Consider the following 15,659-nt stretch of genomic DNA (forward strand, 5'->3'; position numbering starts at 1 on the left):
ACCTTTGTTTTCATTTAACAACCTGTCATGCCCCTGTTGGAGTGGAACAGCTGACAGGGAGTGGGAGTGTGGCTCTGGTGGTTGTGGAGGAAACTGGGGAAGGGCACAGGCCGGATAGGCATTCAGAGGAAGACCCAGGCCCATTCCCTCTTCATCCTAGGGCATGCAGGGAGGAGCGGATAAGGGAGAAATGTGAGTGGCGTAGTCTACGGGGGAGGAAGAGGCCCTAATTCCCTTCATGGGCTTCAGCTGGGAGGACTAGTTAAACAGACAAACTGCATATGGCAAAGTTGCTGGAAGCAAAGCGTGCATTATTCTTGTCGGAGCTTCTCTGTGTTTTGGCTTCCTCCCAACTGTGGTTGCTGCGTTATCTGGTAGAAGTCTGCAATTAATCATCCTTGCCTGCCATAGTAATTCCTTCAGTGTGGTTTGTGTTGGTTTTTTTTTATTTCTAATTAACTTTACTTTGGGTGCGGACTGCATTTACTCCATCCATAGACTGTTTTCTTTAAGAGTTTGATATTCAGCCGAGATTAATTGGACATTAGGGCCAAGTTGGAGGCATTAAAGGGACTTCCTTCTAATTTTGGGACTTGGTTGATATTTGTGTCACACTCCGGGTCATCGCACAACCATTGCCGCATTCCCTTTAGCCACGTGATCAAAATTCAGACGTTTGGCGACTGACTCATATTTGTGACGGTGGCAGAATATTCTGGGGTCACGTAAATCCCCTTTTGTGACCATCTGATCAGCAAATTCAGATTCAGTTAACAACTCTGTTACTAACTTAAACAACTGAAGCGATTGGTTTAACCACTGTGGCTAGAAAAGTTGCAAAATGAGAGAGAGAGAGAGAGAGAGAGAGAGAATGATTTTAATTTCCTTAAAAAAAAAACCATGACGCTCATACCCCTCGCTGAGTCAAATTTGGATAGAATGGAAACCAATCAAGAAGAGAAGCAACCTAGAATGAAAGAGAAATTTCTTATGCCAGGAACAATTAATCAGAGGAACAGCTCTCCTCCAGAAGTTGTAGCTGCTCTATCACTGGAGGTTTCTAAGAAGAGATTGGACAACCATTTTTGCCCAGAATGGTAGAGAGGGCTCCTGCTTGCGCAGGGGGTTGGACTAGATGACCCCAAGGTCCCTCCCAACTCGGTTATGAGGGATTCTCTAGATGTGAAGGCGCCTTCTGTCCCTCAGCCTTCCTTTAGAGAAACTCTTTCTGATAACAAGAGTTGGGAGGTACCTTGGAGGTCATCTAGTCCAACCCCACCCCTCGCCCAAGCAGGAGACCCTACACCGTTTCTGACAGATGGCAGTCCAGTCTCTTCTTGAAAGCCTCCAGTGTTGAAGCTCCCACAACTTCCGAAGGCAAATTCTGTTCCGTGGGTTGATTGTTCTCACTGTCAGAAAATTTCTCCTTAGTTCTAGGTGGCTTCTCTCTTTGATTACTTTCCATCCATTGCTTCTTGTCTTCCTTCAGGTGCTTTGGAGAATAGCTTGACTCCCTCTTCTTTTGGGGCAGCACCTCAAATATTGGGACACTGCTATCCTGTCTCCCCTGGTCCTTCTCTTCCCTAGACTAGCCAGGCCCAGTTCCTGCAACCGTCCTTCATATGTTTGAGCCTCCAGTCCCCTCATCATCCTGGTTGCTAAACTCTTCTATTCTCTTAGAGGAGCATTTCAAAAGGCCTCAGTCAGGGAAGGGACATGAAAAAAAAGGCCATTCAGATGGCCACCAGCATCTCTGCATCCAGATGTTCTCCTGGTGCTTCTGCTTTCGCACTAGCGCTGACTTCAATGGGGGCCATTTCCTAAAGCGGCAGCGTCTTTTCTTAAAGTTGCCCTGTAATTAATAGGGCAGATGTGCTGCACTCAGTGGGGGTCAAAACAATAACTTCCAAAAGCGAACCTTAAGGGTGGTGGAGCTATCGGGACCATCCTTACCCTCAGTTATACAGGCAGTCCTTGACTTACGACCACAACTGGGCCCAACATTTATGTTGTTGTTGTGACTCAGAGGTTTGAACCTGCTCTGTCAGAAGACATAGGCTCGAGTGATGAGGAAGATCTGGCATTAAGGTTTGAGCCTGCCTTGTTGAGTGACATAAATGGGAGTCAGGAGGAAGAGGAGGACTTGGCATTGGGGCTTGAACCTGCTTTGCTGGAAGTTTCGGAATCCTCATCCTCTCCAGGACCTTCCTCATTAGTTATGCCTCAGGTGTCGACAGATAAGCAGGAGAACGTGCCGGAGTCCTTGGATGAAGATCAAACCGAAGAATGTTGGTTTGATGCAAGGAACAGACGTAAGCAGAAACGTCAAGCACAAACTGGAAGGAGATGTCGAATCAGGGACTGAGGAAAGAGACTGACACGTCCCTCAGGGAATATAAGGAGGCGTGTTAGCTTTGAATCCCCGTTCGGGTCAAACTTGTTAATTTGCGTCTGCAGTTTGGACAAAGTATTCTGTTTGCTGTTCGTCTCTGATTTATAGTTCTGCTCGTTATCAGAATTGCAGACAGCTTCTGGGAAAACTGCCAAAGACGAATTCAGCCAAAGGAAAGTTAACTCTGTTGTTCCTGATATTGTCTGTTTGTGTTTTTTCCTTTGGACATTTGGACTATCACCTCGTGGCCACAGGTGAGACAGAACATGTTGTGAAGTGAAAAAGTTTGTTAAGTCAGTTGGCTCCATGTTACGACTTTTCTAGCCACATTTGTTAAGCGAATGGCGTGCAGTTCTTAAATTAGCACCTCGGTTGTTAAGTGAATCTGGCTTTCCTTGTTGACTTGGCTTGTCAGAATGTCAATCACACATGGCCATCATAAATATGCCAAGCTTCTGAATTTTCATCACATGGTCACGAAGATGCTGCAACGGCCATAAGTATGAAAAACGGTCGTCAGTCAACTTTTTCCCAATGCTGTTGTAACGGTCCTTAAACAAATAGTTTTCAATTGAGGACTAACTAATTTAATCTGGAGATAAGGAGAAACTTTTGGACAGGGAGAACAATCAACCCATGGAACAGAAGTTGCCCTCGGAAGTTGTGGGGGCTTCATCACTGGAGGCTTTCAAGAAGAGACTGGACTGCCATCTGTCAGAAATGGTGTAGGGTCTCCTGCTTGGGCAGGGAGTTGGACTAGATGACCTACAAGGTCCCTTCCAACTCTGATGATTTGTTATCTGTGTAAATCTAAGTGCTATTGCTATTTTGAGCCCTTGGAGGGAAAACCTTGGGTGAAAATCCCAGAGTTGAACATTCAACTGGAAGAAAAAGATGTCAACAAAAAATCCTAAACATCTGAATTTTTTTCCATCCGTGCTCAGAACGATTCACGTATCTTGGATGGACAATCACTTAAATACGAGCCAGCCTTGTGCTGCAGCTGCACAAAAAGCCAACACAGTCCTAGGCTGCATAAACAGAGGGATAGAATCAAGATCACGTCGTAGTGTTAATACCGCTTTATAATGCCTTGGTAAGGCCACACTTGGAATATTGCATCCAGTTTTGGTCGTCACGATGTAAAACAAAAAATGTTGAGACTGTAGAAAGAATGCAGAGAAGAGCAACCAAGATGATTAGGGGATTGGAGGCTAAAACATATGAAGAACGGTTGCAGGAACTGGGTATGTTTAGTTTGATGTAGAGAAGGACCAGGGGTGAAATGATAGCACCGTTCCAATATTTGAGGGGCTGCCACAAAGAGGCGGGGGTCAATCTATTCTCCAAAGCACCTGAAGGCAGGACAAGAAACAACAAATTGGAACTAATCAAGGAGAGAAGCAACCTAGAACTAAGGAGGAATTTTCTGACAGTGAGAGCAATTAATCGGTGGAACAACTTGCCTCCAGAAACTGTGAATGGTCCAACACTGGAAGGTTTTAACAAGAGAATGGACAACCATTTGTCTGAAGTCGTGTAGGGTTTCATGTCTAAGCAGGGGGTTGGACTAGAGGACCTCCAAGGTCCCTTCCAACTGTGTTATTCTAAGAGACGTAAATAAGTAGAGCTGGGTTTTGACTCAGGAGAGACGTTACCTTAATTGCTGACTGTGTACAAAGGGAACATTGAAGTGACCCAAATAAAAATGCCTTGTCATGATTCTCCGTCAGGTAGGGAATTGCAAGGGGACAAAGTCTTGAGGACTGGTGACATAATCACCAAAACTGAGATAGCAGAATGAACACAGGAAGAGAACGCCTGAGCCCATTTCCTCTGGAATCTCCAGATAGTTTCCCTTCTCCAAAGATAAACCACCCCTGACACAGATTCACTTGTTCAAATAATGCTTAATCATTGTGTGAAATGCGATCCTATAAGTCACTTTTTTCAGTGCCGTTGTAACTTCGAATGGTCACTAAACAAAAAGGTTGTAAGTTGAGGATACTTGTATTAAAGCAAGAGCTTTTTATGTGACAGGCAAGGAAGGAAGGATCTGATGTTTCAATTAACATTTATAGTTACAGAGAAAGTCCAACGTTTTGTGAATGGGGGTGTTCAGCAACCCAGCTCACATAGGCACATTATTTTACAGAATAATTTATAATATTTATTTATAATCTTTTCAACCTTTTATAGAGAGCAGTTCCCTCCTTTGACGAAGGCCTTTGCCCAATGATTGACAGCTGGTTTGATTTCCTTCTGCCTTCTCAGCAATTTATAAAACTGCACAGGTCAACCTGCTCAATCCTTTTGACGTTTATTGCAAGATAAATGCATTTTTCAGTTGCAACGTTCTTGATCCATCGCCTTCTTCCTCACCCTTATCACACTAATAGCACCTTGTAGCCCAGTGCTTTGAACATGGAGGTGTTTAATGGTTGGTTTTATTTGGGAGTTTTATCATAAGCAAAGGACTCTGGACAACAAATTTACATTATCTTTTGTACAATGAGCAGGGGTGTGGTGCTGTTATTGCAACTAAATGGAGAGGCACAGGTTTTCTTTTTTTAATAGTGCCAACATTGCATTCCCTGCTGCATGGATTTTAAAGCATATTCCCCACCCCCAACACACACACACACTTTAGAGATTTAGACCTTAAAAAACTATTTTTAATTCCACCTTCATTATTTTTATAAATAATTCAAGGCGGAGAATGTACCTCATTCCACCTCCTATTTCCCCCTACAATAATATCCTGCGAGGAGGTTTGAGATAAGAGCCCAAAGTCACCCAGTTGGCTTTCATCTCTAAGGCAAAACTAGAACTCCCAGTCTCCTGGTGATTGGCCCAAAGTAACCTAGGCAGCTTTCATGCCTAAGGTGGAACTAGAACTCACTGTCTCCTGGTGCTTGGCCCAACGTAACCTCGGCAGCTTTCATGCCTAAGGTGGAACTAGAACTCACTGTCTCCTGGTGATTGGCCCAAAGTAACCTAGGCAGCTTTCATGCCTAAGGTGGAACTAGAACTCACAGTCTCCTGGTGCTTGGCCCAAAGTAACCTAGGCAGCTTTCATGTCTAAGGTGGAACTAGAACTCCCAGTCTCCTGGTGACTGGCCCAAAGTAACCTAGGCAGCTTTCATGCCTAAGGTGGAACTAGAACTCCCAGTCTCCTGGTGACTGGCCCAAAGTAACCTAGGCAGCTTTCATGCCTAAGGTGGAACTAGAACTCCCAGTCTCCTGGTGACTGGCCCAAAGTAACCTAGGCAGCTTTCATGCCTAAGGTGGAACTAGAACTCACTGTCTCCTGGTGACTGGCCCAAAGTAACCTAGGCAGCTTTCATGCCTAAGGTGGAACTAGAACTCCCAGTCTCCTGGTGACTGGCCCAAAGTAACCTAGGCAGCTTTCATGCCTAAGGTGGAACTAGAACTCACTGTCTCCTGGTGATTGGCCCAAAGTAACCTAGGCAGCTTTCATGCCTAAGGTGGAACTAGAACTCCCAGTCTCCTGGTGACTGGCCCAAAGTAACCTAGGCAGCTTTCATGCCTAAGGTGGAACTAGAACTCACTGTCTCCTGGTGATTGGCCCAAAGTAACCTAGGCAGCTTTCATGCCTAAGGTGGAACTAGAACTCCCAGTCTCCTGGTGACTGGCCCAAAGTAACCTAGGCAGCTTTCATGCCTAAGGTGGAACTAGAACTCACTGTCTCCTGGTGACTGGCCCAAAGTAACCTAGGCAGCTTTCATGCCTAAGGTGGAACTAGAACTCCAGTCTCCTGGTGACTGGCCCAAAGTAACCTAGGCAGCTTTCATGCCTAAGGTGGAACTAGAACTCCCAGTCTCCTGGTGCTGGCCCAAAGTAACCTAGGCAGCTTTCATGCCTAAGGTGGAACTAGAACTCACTGTCTCCTGGTGATTGGCCCAAAGTAACCTAGGCAGCTTTCATGCCTAAGGTGGAACTAGAACTCCCAGTCTCCTGGTGACTGGCCCAAAGTAACCTAGGCAGCTTTCATGCCTAAGGTGGAACTAGAACTCACTGTCTCCTGGTGATTGGCCCAAAGTAACCTAGGCAGCTTTCATGCCTAAGGTGGAACTAGAACTCCCAGTCTCCTGGTGACTGGCCCAAAGTAACCTAGGCAGCTTTCATGCCTAAGGTGGAACTAGAACTCACTGTCTCCTGGTGATTGGCCCAAAGTAACCTAGGCAGCTTTCATGCCTAAGGTGGAACTAGAACTCACAGTCTCCTGGTGACTGGCCCAAAGTAACCTAGGCAGCTTTCATGCCTAAGGTGGAACTAGAACTCACTGTCTCCTGGTGATTGGCCCAAAGTAACCTAGGCAGCTTTCATGCCTAAGGTGGAACTAGAACTCCCAGTCTCCTGGTGATGGCCCAAAGTAACCTAGGCAGCTTTCATGCCTAAGGTGGAACTAGAACTCACTGTCTCCTGGTGATTGGCCCAAAGTAACCTAGGCAGCTTTCATGCCTAAGGTGGAACTAGAACTCACTGTCTCCTGGTGATTGGCCCAAAGTAACCTAGGCAGCTTTCATGCCTAAGGTGGAACTAGAACTCACTGTCTCCTGGTGATTGGCCCAAAGTAACCTAGGCAGCTTTCATGCCTAAGGTGGAACTAGAACTCACTGTCTCCTGGTGACTGGCCCAAAGTAACCTAGGCAGCTTTCATGCCTAAGGTGGAACTAGAACTCACTGTCTCCTGGTGATTGGCCCAAAGTAACCTAGGCAGCTTTCATGCCTAAGGTGGAACTAGAACTCCCAGTCTCCTGGTGACTTGGCCCAAAGTAACCTAGGCAGCTTTCATGCCTAAGGTGGAACTAGAACTCACTGTCTCCTGGTGACTGGCCCAAAGTAACCTAGGCAGCTTTCATGCCTAAGGTGGAACTAGAACTCACTGTCTCCTGGTGATTGGCCCAAAGTAACCTAGGCAGCTTTCATGCCTAAGGTGGAACTAGAACTCCCAGTCTCCTGGTGACTGGCCCAAAGTAACCTAGGCAGCTTTCATGCCTAAGGTGGAACTAGAACTCACTGTCTCCTGGTGATTGGCCCAAAGTAACCTAGGCAGCTTTCATGCCTAAGGTGGAACTAGAACTCACAGTCTCCTGGTGATTGGCCCAAAGTAACCTAGGCAGCTTTCATGCCTAAGGTGGAACTAGAACTCACTGTCTCCTGGTGATTGGCCCAAAGTAACCTAGGCAGCTTTCATGCCTAAGGTGGAACTAGAACTCACAGTCTCCTGGTGACTGGCCCAAAGTAACCTAGGCAGCTTTCATGCCTAAGGTGGAACTAGAACTCACTGTCTCCTGGTGATTGGCCCAAAGTAACCTAGGCAGCTTTCATGCCTAAGGTGGAACTAGAACTCACTGTCTCCTGGTGATTGGCCCAAAGTAACCTAGGCAGCTTTCATGCCTAAGGTGGAACTAGAACTCCCAGTCTCCTGGTGCTTGGCCCAAAGTAACCTAGGCAGCTTTCATGCCTAAGGTGGAACTAGAACTCCCAGTCTCCTGGTGATTGGCCCAAAGTAACCTAGGCAGCTTTCATGCCTAAGGTGGAACTAGAACTCACTGTCTCCTGGTGATTGGCCCAAAGTAACCTAGGCAGCTTTCATGCCTAAGGTGGAACTAGAACTCCCAGTCTCCTGGTGACTTGGCCCAAAGTAACCTAGGCAGCTTTCATGCCTAAGGTGGAACTAGAACTCACTGTCTCCTGGTGACTGGCCCAAAGTAACCTAGGCAGCTTTCATGCCTAAGGTGGAACTAGAACTCACTGTCTCCTGGTGACTGGCCCAAAGTAACCTAGGCAGCTTTCATGCCTAAGGTGGAACTAGAACTCACTGTCTCCTGGTGACTGGCCCAAAGTAACCTAGGCAGCTTTCATGCCTAAGGTGGAACTAGAACTCACTGTCTCCTGGTGACTGGCCCAAAGTAACCTAGGCAGCTTTCATGCCTAAGGTGGAACTAGAACTCACTGTCTCCTGGTGATTGGCCCAAAGTAACCTAGGCAGCTTTCATGCCTAAGGTGGAACTAGAACTCACTGTCTCCTGGTGATTGGCCCAAAGTAACCTAGGCAGCTTTCATGCCTAAGGTGGAACTAGAACTCACTGTCTCCTGGTGATTGGCCCAAAGTAACCTAGGCAGCTTTCATGCCTAAGGTGGAACTAGAACTCACTGTCTCCTGGTGATTGGCCCAAAGTAACCTAGGCAGCTTTCATGCCTAAGGTGGAACTAGAACTCACTGTCTCCTGGTGATTGGCCCAAAGTAACCTAGGCAGCTTTCATGCCTAAGGTGGAACTAGAACTCACTGTCTCCTGGTGATTGGCCCAAAGTAACCTAGGCAGCTTTCATGCCTAAGGTGGAACTAGAACTCACTGTCTCCTGGTGATTGGCCCAAAGTAACCTAGGCAGCTTTCATGCCTAAGGTGGAACTAGAACTCACTGTCTCCTGGTGATTGGCCCAAAGTAACCTAGGCAGCTTTCATGCCTAAGGTGGAACTAGAACTCACTGTCTCCTGGTGATTGGCCCAAAGTAACCTAGGCAGCTTTCATGCCTAAGGTGGAACTAGAACTCACTGTCTCCTGGTGATTGGCCCAAAGTAACCTAGGCAGCTTTCATGCCTAAGGTGGAACTAGAACTCACTGTCTCCTGGTGATTGGCCCAAAGTAACCTAGGCAGCTTTCATGCCTAAGGTGGAACTAGAACTCACTGTCTCCTGGTGACTGGCCCAAAGTAACCTAGGCAGCTTTCATGCCCAAGGTGGAACTAGAACTCACTGTCTCCTGGTGATTGGCCCAAAGTAACCTAGGCAGCTTTCATGCCTAAGGTGGAACTAGAACTCACTGTCTCCTGGTGATTGGCCCAAAGTAACCTAGGCAGCTTTCATGCCTAAGGTGGAACTAGAACTCACTGTCTCCTGGTGATTGGCCCAAAGTAACCTAGGCAGCTTTCATGCCTAAGGTGGAACTAGAACTCACTGTCTCCTGGTGACTGGCCCAAAGTAACCTAGGCAGCTTTCATGCCTAAGGTGGAACTAGAACTCACTGTCTCCTGGTGATTGGCCCAAAGTAACCTAGGCAGCTTTCATGCCTAAGGTGGAACTAGAACTCACTGTCTCCTGGTGACTGGCCCAAAGTAACCTAGGCAGCTTTCATGCCTAAGGTGGAACTAGAACTCACTGTCTCCTGGTGACTGGCCCAAAGTAACCTAGGCAGCTTTCATGCCTAAGGTGGAACTAGAACTCACTGTCTCCTGGTGACTGGCCCAAAGTAACCTAGGCAGCTTTCATGCCTAAGGTGGAACTAGAACTCACTGTCTCCTGGTGATTGGCCCAAAGTAACCTAGGCAGCTTTCATGCCTAAGGTGGAACTAGAACTCACTGTCTCCTGGTGATTGGCCCAAAGTAACCTAGGCAGCTTTCATGCCTAAGGTGGAACTAGAACTCACTGTCTCCTGGTGACTGGCCCAAAGTAACCTAGGCAGCTTTCATGCCTAAGGTGGAACTAGAACTCACTGTCTCCTGGTGACTGGCCCAAAGTAACCTAGGCAGCTTTCATGCCTAAGGTGGAACTAGAACTCACTGTCTCCTGGTGACTGGCCCAAAGTAACCTAGGCAGCTTTCATGCCTAAGGTGGAACTAGAACTCACTGTCTCCTGGTGACTGGCCCAAAGTAACCTAGGCAGCTTTCATGCCTAAGGTGGAACTAGAACTCACTGTCTCCTGGTGACTGGCCCAAAGTAACCTAGGCAGCTTTCATGCCTAAGGTGGAACTAGAACTCCCAGTCTCCTGGTGACTGGCCCAAAGTAACCTAGGCAGCTTTCATGCCTAAGGTGGAACTAGAACTCACTGTCTCCTGGTGACTTGGCCCAAAGTAACCTAGGCAGCTTTCATGCCTAAGGTGGAACTAGAACTCACTGTCTCCTGGTGACTGGCCCAAAGTAACCTAGGCAGCTTTCATGCCTAAGGTGGAACTAGAACTCACTGTCTCCTGGTGATGGCTCCAAAGTAACCTAGGCAGCTTTCATGCCTAAGGTGGAACTAGAACTCACTGTCTCCTGGTGACTGGCCCAAAGTAACCTAGGCAGCTTTCATGCCTAAGGTGGAACTAGAACTCACTGTCTCCTGGTGATTGGCCCAAAGTAACCTAGGCAGCTTTCATGCCTAAGGTGGAACTAGAACTCACTGTCTCCTGGTGATTGGCCCAAAGTAACCTAGGCAGCTTTCATGCCTAAGGTGGAACTAGAACTCACTGTCTCCTGGTGATTGGCCCAAAGTAACCTAGGCAGCTTTCATGCCTAAGGTGGAACTAGAACTCACTGTCTCCTGGTGACTGGCCCAAAGTAACCTAGGCAGCTTTCATGCCTAAGGTGGAACTAGAACTCACTGTCTCCTGGTGATGGCCCAAAGTAACCAGGCAGCTTTCATGCCTAAGGTGGAACTAGAACTCACTGTCTCCTGGTGATTGGCCCAAAGTAACCTAGGCAGCTTTCATGCCTAAGGTGGAACTAGAACTCACTGTCTCCTGGTGATTGGCCCAAAGTAACCTAGGCAGCTTTCATGCCTAAGGTGGAACTAGAACTCACAGTCTCCTGGTGATTGGCCCAAAGTAACCTAGGCAGCTTTCATGCCTAAGGTGGAACTAGAACTCACTGTCTCCTGGTGACTTGGCCCAAAGTAACCTAGGCAGCTTTCATGCCTAAGGTGGAACTAGAACTCACTGTCTCCTGGTGATTGGCCCAAAGTAACCTAGGCAGCTTTCATGCCTAAGGTGGAACTAGAACTCACTGTCTCCTGGTGATTGGCCCAAAGTAACCTAGGCAGCTTTCATGCCTAAGGTGGAACTAGAACTCACTGTCTCCTGGTGATTGGCCCAAAGTAACCTAGGCAGCTTTCATGCCTAAGGTGGAACTAGAACTCACTGTCTCCTGGTGATTGGCCCAAAGTAACCTAGGCAGCTTTCATGCCTAAGGTGGAACTAGAACTCACTGTCTCCTGGTGATTGGCCCAAAGTAACCTAGGCAGCTTTCATGCCTAAGGTGGAACTAGAACTCACTGTCTCCTGGTGATTGGCCCAAAGTAACCTAGGCAGCTTTCATGCCTAAGGTGGAACTAGAACTCACTGTCTCCTGGTGATTGGCCCAAAGTAACCTAGGCAGCTTTCATGCCTAAGGTGGAACTAGAACTCACTGTCTCCTGGTGATTGGCCCAAAGTAACCTAGGCAGCTTTCATGCCTAAGGTGGAACTAGAACTCCCAGTCTCCTGGTGATTGGCCCAAAGTAACCTAGGCAGCTTTCATGCCTAAGGTGGAACTAGAACTCACTGTCTCCTGGTGATTGGCCCAAAGTAACCTAGGCAGCTTTCATGCCTAAGGTGGAACTAGAACTCCCAGTCTCCTGGTGCTTGGCCCAAAGTAACCTAGGCAGCTTTCATGCCTAAGGTGGAACTAGAACTCACTGTCTCCTGGTGATTGGCCCAAAGTAACCTAGGCAGCTTTCATGCCTAAGGTGGAACTAGAACTCACAGTCTCCTGGTGATTGGCCCAAAGTAACCTAGGCAGCTTTCATGCCTAAGGTGGAACTAGAACTCACAGTCTCCTGGTGATTGGCCCAAAGTAACCTAGGCAGCTTTCATGCCTAAGGTGGAACTAGAACTCACTGTCTCCTGGTGCTTGGCCCAAAGTAACCTAGGCAGCTTTCATGCCTAAGGTGGAACTAGAACTCACAGTCTCCTGGTGATTGGCCCAAAGTAACCTAGGCAGCTTTCATGCCTAAGGTGGAACTAGAACTCACAGTCTCCTGGTGATTGGCCCAAAGTAACCTAGGCAGCTTTCATGCCTAAGGTGGAACTAGAACTCACAGTCTCCTGGTGATTGGCCCAAAGTAACCTAGGCAGCTTTCATGCCTAAGGTGGAACTAGAACTCACAGTCTCCTGGTGATTGGCCCAAAGTAACCTAGGCAGCTTTCATGCCTAAGGTGGAACTAGAACTCACTGTCTCCTGGTGATTGGCCCAAAGTAACCTAGGCAGCTTTCATGCCTAAGGTGGAACTAGAACTCACTGTCTCCTGGTGATTGGCCCAAAGTAACCTAGGCAGCTTTCATGCCTAAGGTGGAACTAGAACTCACAGTCTCCTGGTGACTGGCCCAAAGTAACCTAGGCAGCTTTCATGCCTAAGGTGGAACTAGAACTCACTGTCTCCTGGTGACTGGCCCAAAGTAACCTAGGCAGCTTTCATGCCTAAGGTGGAACTAGAACTCACTGTCTCCTGGTGACTGGCCCAAAGTAACCTAGGCAGCTTTCATGCCTAAGGTGGAACTAGAACTCACTGTCTCCTGGTGACTGGCCCAAAGTAACCTAGGCAGCTTTCATGCCTAGCCAAGGTGGAACTAGAACTCACTGTCTCCTGGTGACTGGCCCAAAGTAACCTAGGCAGCTTTCATGCCTAAGGTGGAACTAGAACTCACTGTCTCCTGGTGACTGGCCCAAAGTAACCTAGGCAGCTTTCATGCCTAAGGTGGAACTAGAACTCACTGTCTCCTGGTGACTGGCCCAAAGTAACCTAGGCAGCTTTCATGCCTAAGGTGGAACTAGAACTCACTGTCTCCTGGTGATGGCCCAAAGTAACCTAGGCAGCTTTCATGCCTAAGGTGGAACTAGAACTCACTGTCTCCTGGTGATTGGCCCAAAGTAACCTAGGCAGCTTTCATGCCTGGAACTAGAACTGGAACTAGAACTCACTGTCTCCCTGGTGACTGGCCCAAAGTAACCTAGGCAGCTTTCATGCCTAAGGTGGAACTAGAACTCACTGTCTCCTGGTGCTTGGCCCAAAGTAACCTAGGCAGCTTTCATGCCTAAGGTGGAACTAGAACTCACTGTCTCCTGGTGACTGGCCCAAAGTAACCTAGGCAGCTTTCATGCCTAAGGTGGAACTAGAACTCCCAGTCTCCTGGTGATTGGCCCAAAGTAACCTAGGCAGCTTTCATGCCTAAGGTGGAACTAGAACTCCCAGTCTCCTGGTGACTGGCCCAAAGTAACCTAAGGTGGAACTAGAACTCACTGTCTCATGGTGTGGCCCAAGGGCAGCTTTCATGCCTAAGGTGGAACTAGAACTCACTGTCTCCTGGTGATTGGCCCAAAGTAACCTAGGCAGCTTTCATGCCTAAGGTGGAACTAGAACTCACTGTCTCCTGGTGATTGGCCCAAAGTAACCTAGGCAGCTTTCATGCCTAAGGTGGAACTAGAACTCACTGTCTCCTGGTGATTGGCCCAAAGTAACCTAGGCAGCTTTCATGCCTAAGGTGGAACTAGAACTCACAGTCTCCTGGTGACTGGCCCAAAGTAACCTAGGCAGCTTTCATGCCTAAGGTGGAACTAGAACTCACTGTCTCCTGGTGACTGGCCCAAAGTAACCTAGGCAGCTTTCATGCCTAAGGTGGAACTAGAACTCACAGTCTCCTGGTGATTGGCCCAAAGTAACCTAGGCAGCTTTCATGCCTAAGGTGGAACTAGAACTCCCAGTCTCCTGGTGATTGGCCCAAAGTAACCTAGGCAGCTTTCATGCCTAAGGTGGAACTAGAACTCCCAGTCTCCTGGTGATTGGCCCAAAGTAACCTAGGCAGCTTTCATGCCTAAGGTGGAACTAGAACTCCCAGTCTCCTGGTGCTTGGCCCAAAGTAACCTAGGCAGCTTTCATGCCTAAGGTGGAACTAGAACTCCTGTCTCCTGGTGATTGGCCCAAAGTAACCTAGGCAGCTTTCATGCCTAAGGTGGAACTAGAACTCACTGTCTCCTGGTGATTGGCCCAACGTAACCTAGGCAGCTTTCATGCCTAAGGTGGAACTAGAACTCCCAGTCTCCTGGTGATTGGCCCAAAGTAACCTAGGCAGCTTTCATGCCTAAGGTGGAACTAGAACTCCCAGTCTCCTGGTGATTGGCCCAAAGTAACCCTAGGCAGCTTTCATGCCTAAGGTGGAACTAGAACTCCCAGTCTCCTGGTGACTGGCCCAACGTAACCTAGGCAGCTTTCATGCCTAAGGTGGAACTAGAACTCACTGTCTCCTGGTGATTGGCCCAAAGTAACCTAGGCAGCTTTCATGCCTAAGGTGGAACTAGAACTCACTGTCTCCTGGTGACTGGCCCAAAGTAACCTAGGCAGCTTTCATGCCTAAGGTGGAACTAGAACTCACTGTCTCCTGGTGACTGGCCCAAAGTAACCTAGGCAGCTTTCATGCCTAAGGTGGAACTAGAACTCACTGTCTCCTGGTGATTGGCCCAAAGTAACCTAGGCAGCTTTCATGCCTAAGGTGGAACTAGAACTCCCAGTCTCCTGGTGCTTGGCCCAAAGTAACCTAGGCAGCTTTCATGCCTAAGGTGGAACTAGAACTCACTGTCTCCTGGTGATTGGCCCAAAGTAACCTAGGCAGCTTTCATGCCTAAGGTGGAACTAGAACTCACTGTCTCCTGGTGCTTGGCCCAAGTAACCTAAGGCAGCTTTCATGCCTAAAGTAACCTAGGCAGCTTTCATGCCTGGAACTAGAACTCCCAGTCTCCTGGTGATTGGCCCAACGTAACCTAGGCAGCTTTCATGCCTAAGGTGGAACTAGAACTCACTGTCTCCTGGTGCTTGGCCCAAAGTAACCTAGGCAGCTTTCATGCCTAAGGCGGAACTAGAACTCACTGTCTCCTGGTGATTGGCCCAAAGTAACCTAGGCAGCTTTCATGCCTAAGGTGGAACTAGAACTCACTGTCTCCTGGTGATTGGCCCAAAGTAACCTAGGCAGCTTTCATGCCTAAGGTGGAACTAGAACTCCCAGTCTCCTGGTGATTGGCCCAAAGTAACCTAGGCAGCTTTCATGCCTAAGGTGGAACTAGAACTCCCAGTCTCCTGGTGATTGGCCCAAAGTAACCTAGGCAGCTTTCATGCCTAAGGCGGAACTAGAACTCACTGTCTCCTGGTGATTGGCCCAAAGTAACCTAGGCAGCTTTCATGCCTAAGGCGGAACTAGAACTCACAGTCTCCTGGTGCTTGGCCCAAAGTAACCTAGGCAGCTTTCATGCCTAAGGTGGAACTAGAACTCACAGTCTCCTGGTGATTGGCCCAAAGTAACCTAGGCAGCTTTCATGCCTAAGGTGGAACTAGAACTCACAGTCTCCTGGTGCTTGGCCCAAAGTAACCTAGGCAGCTTTCATGCCTAAGGTGGAACTAGAACTCACTGTCTCTCCTGGTGACTGGCCCAAAGTAACCTAGGCAGCTTT

The sequence above is a fragment of the Notechis scutatus genome, chromosome 3, assembly GCF_049901735.1.
Source record: "Notechis scutatus isolate UNSWTSFEM ecotype Mainland chromosome 3, rNotScu1.2, whole genome shotgun sequence".
In the NCBI taxonomy this organism is placed as follows: domain Eukaryota; kingdom Metazoa; phylum Chordata; class Lepidosauria; order Squamata; family Elapidae; genus Notechis; species Notechis scutatus.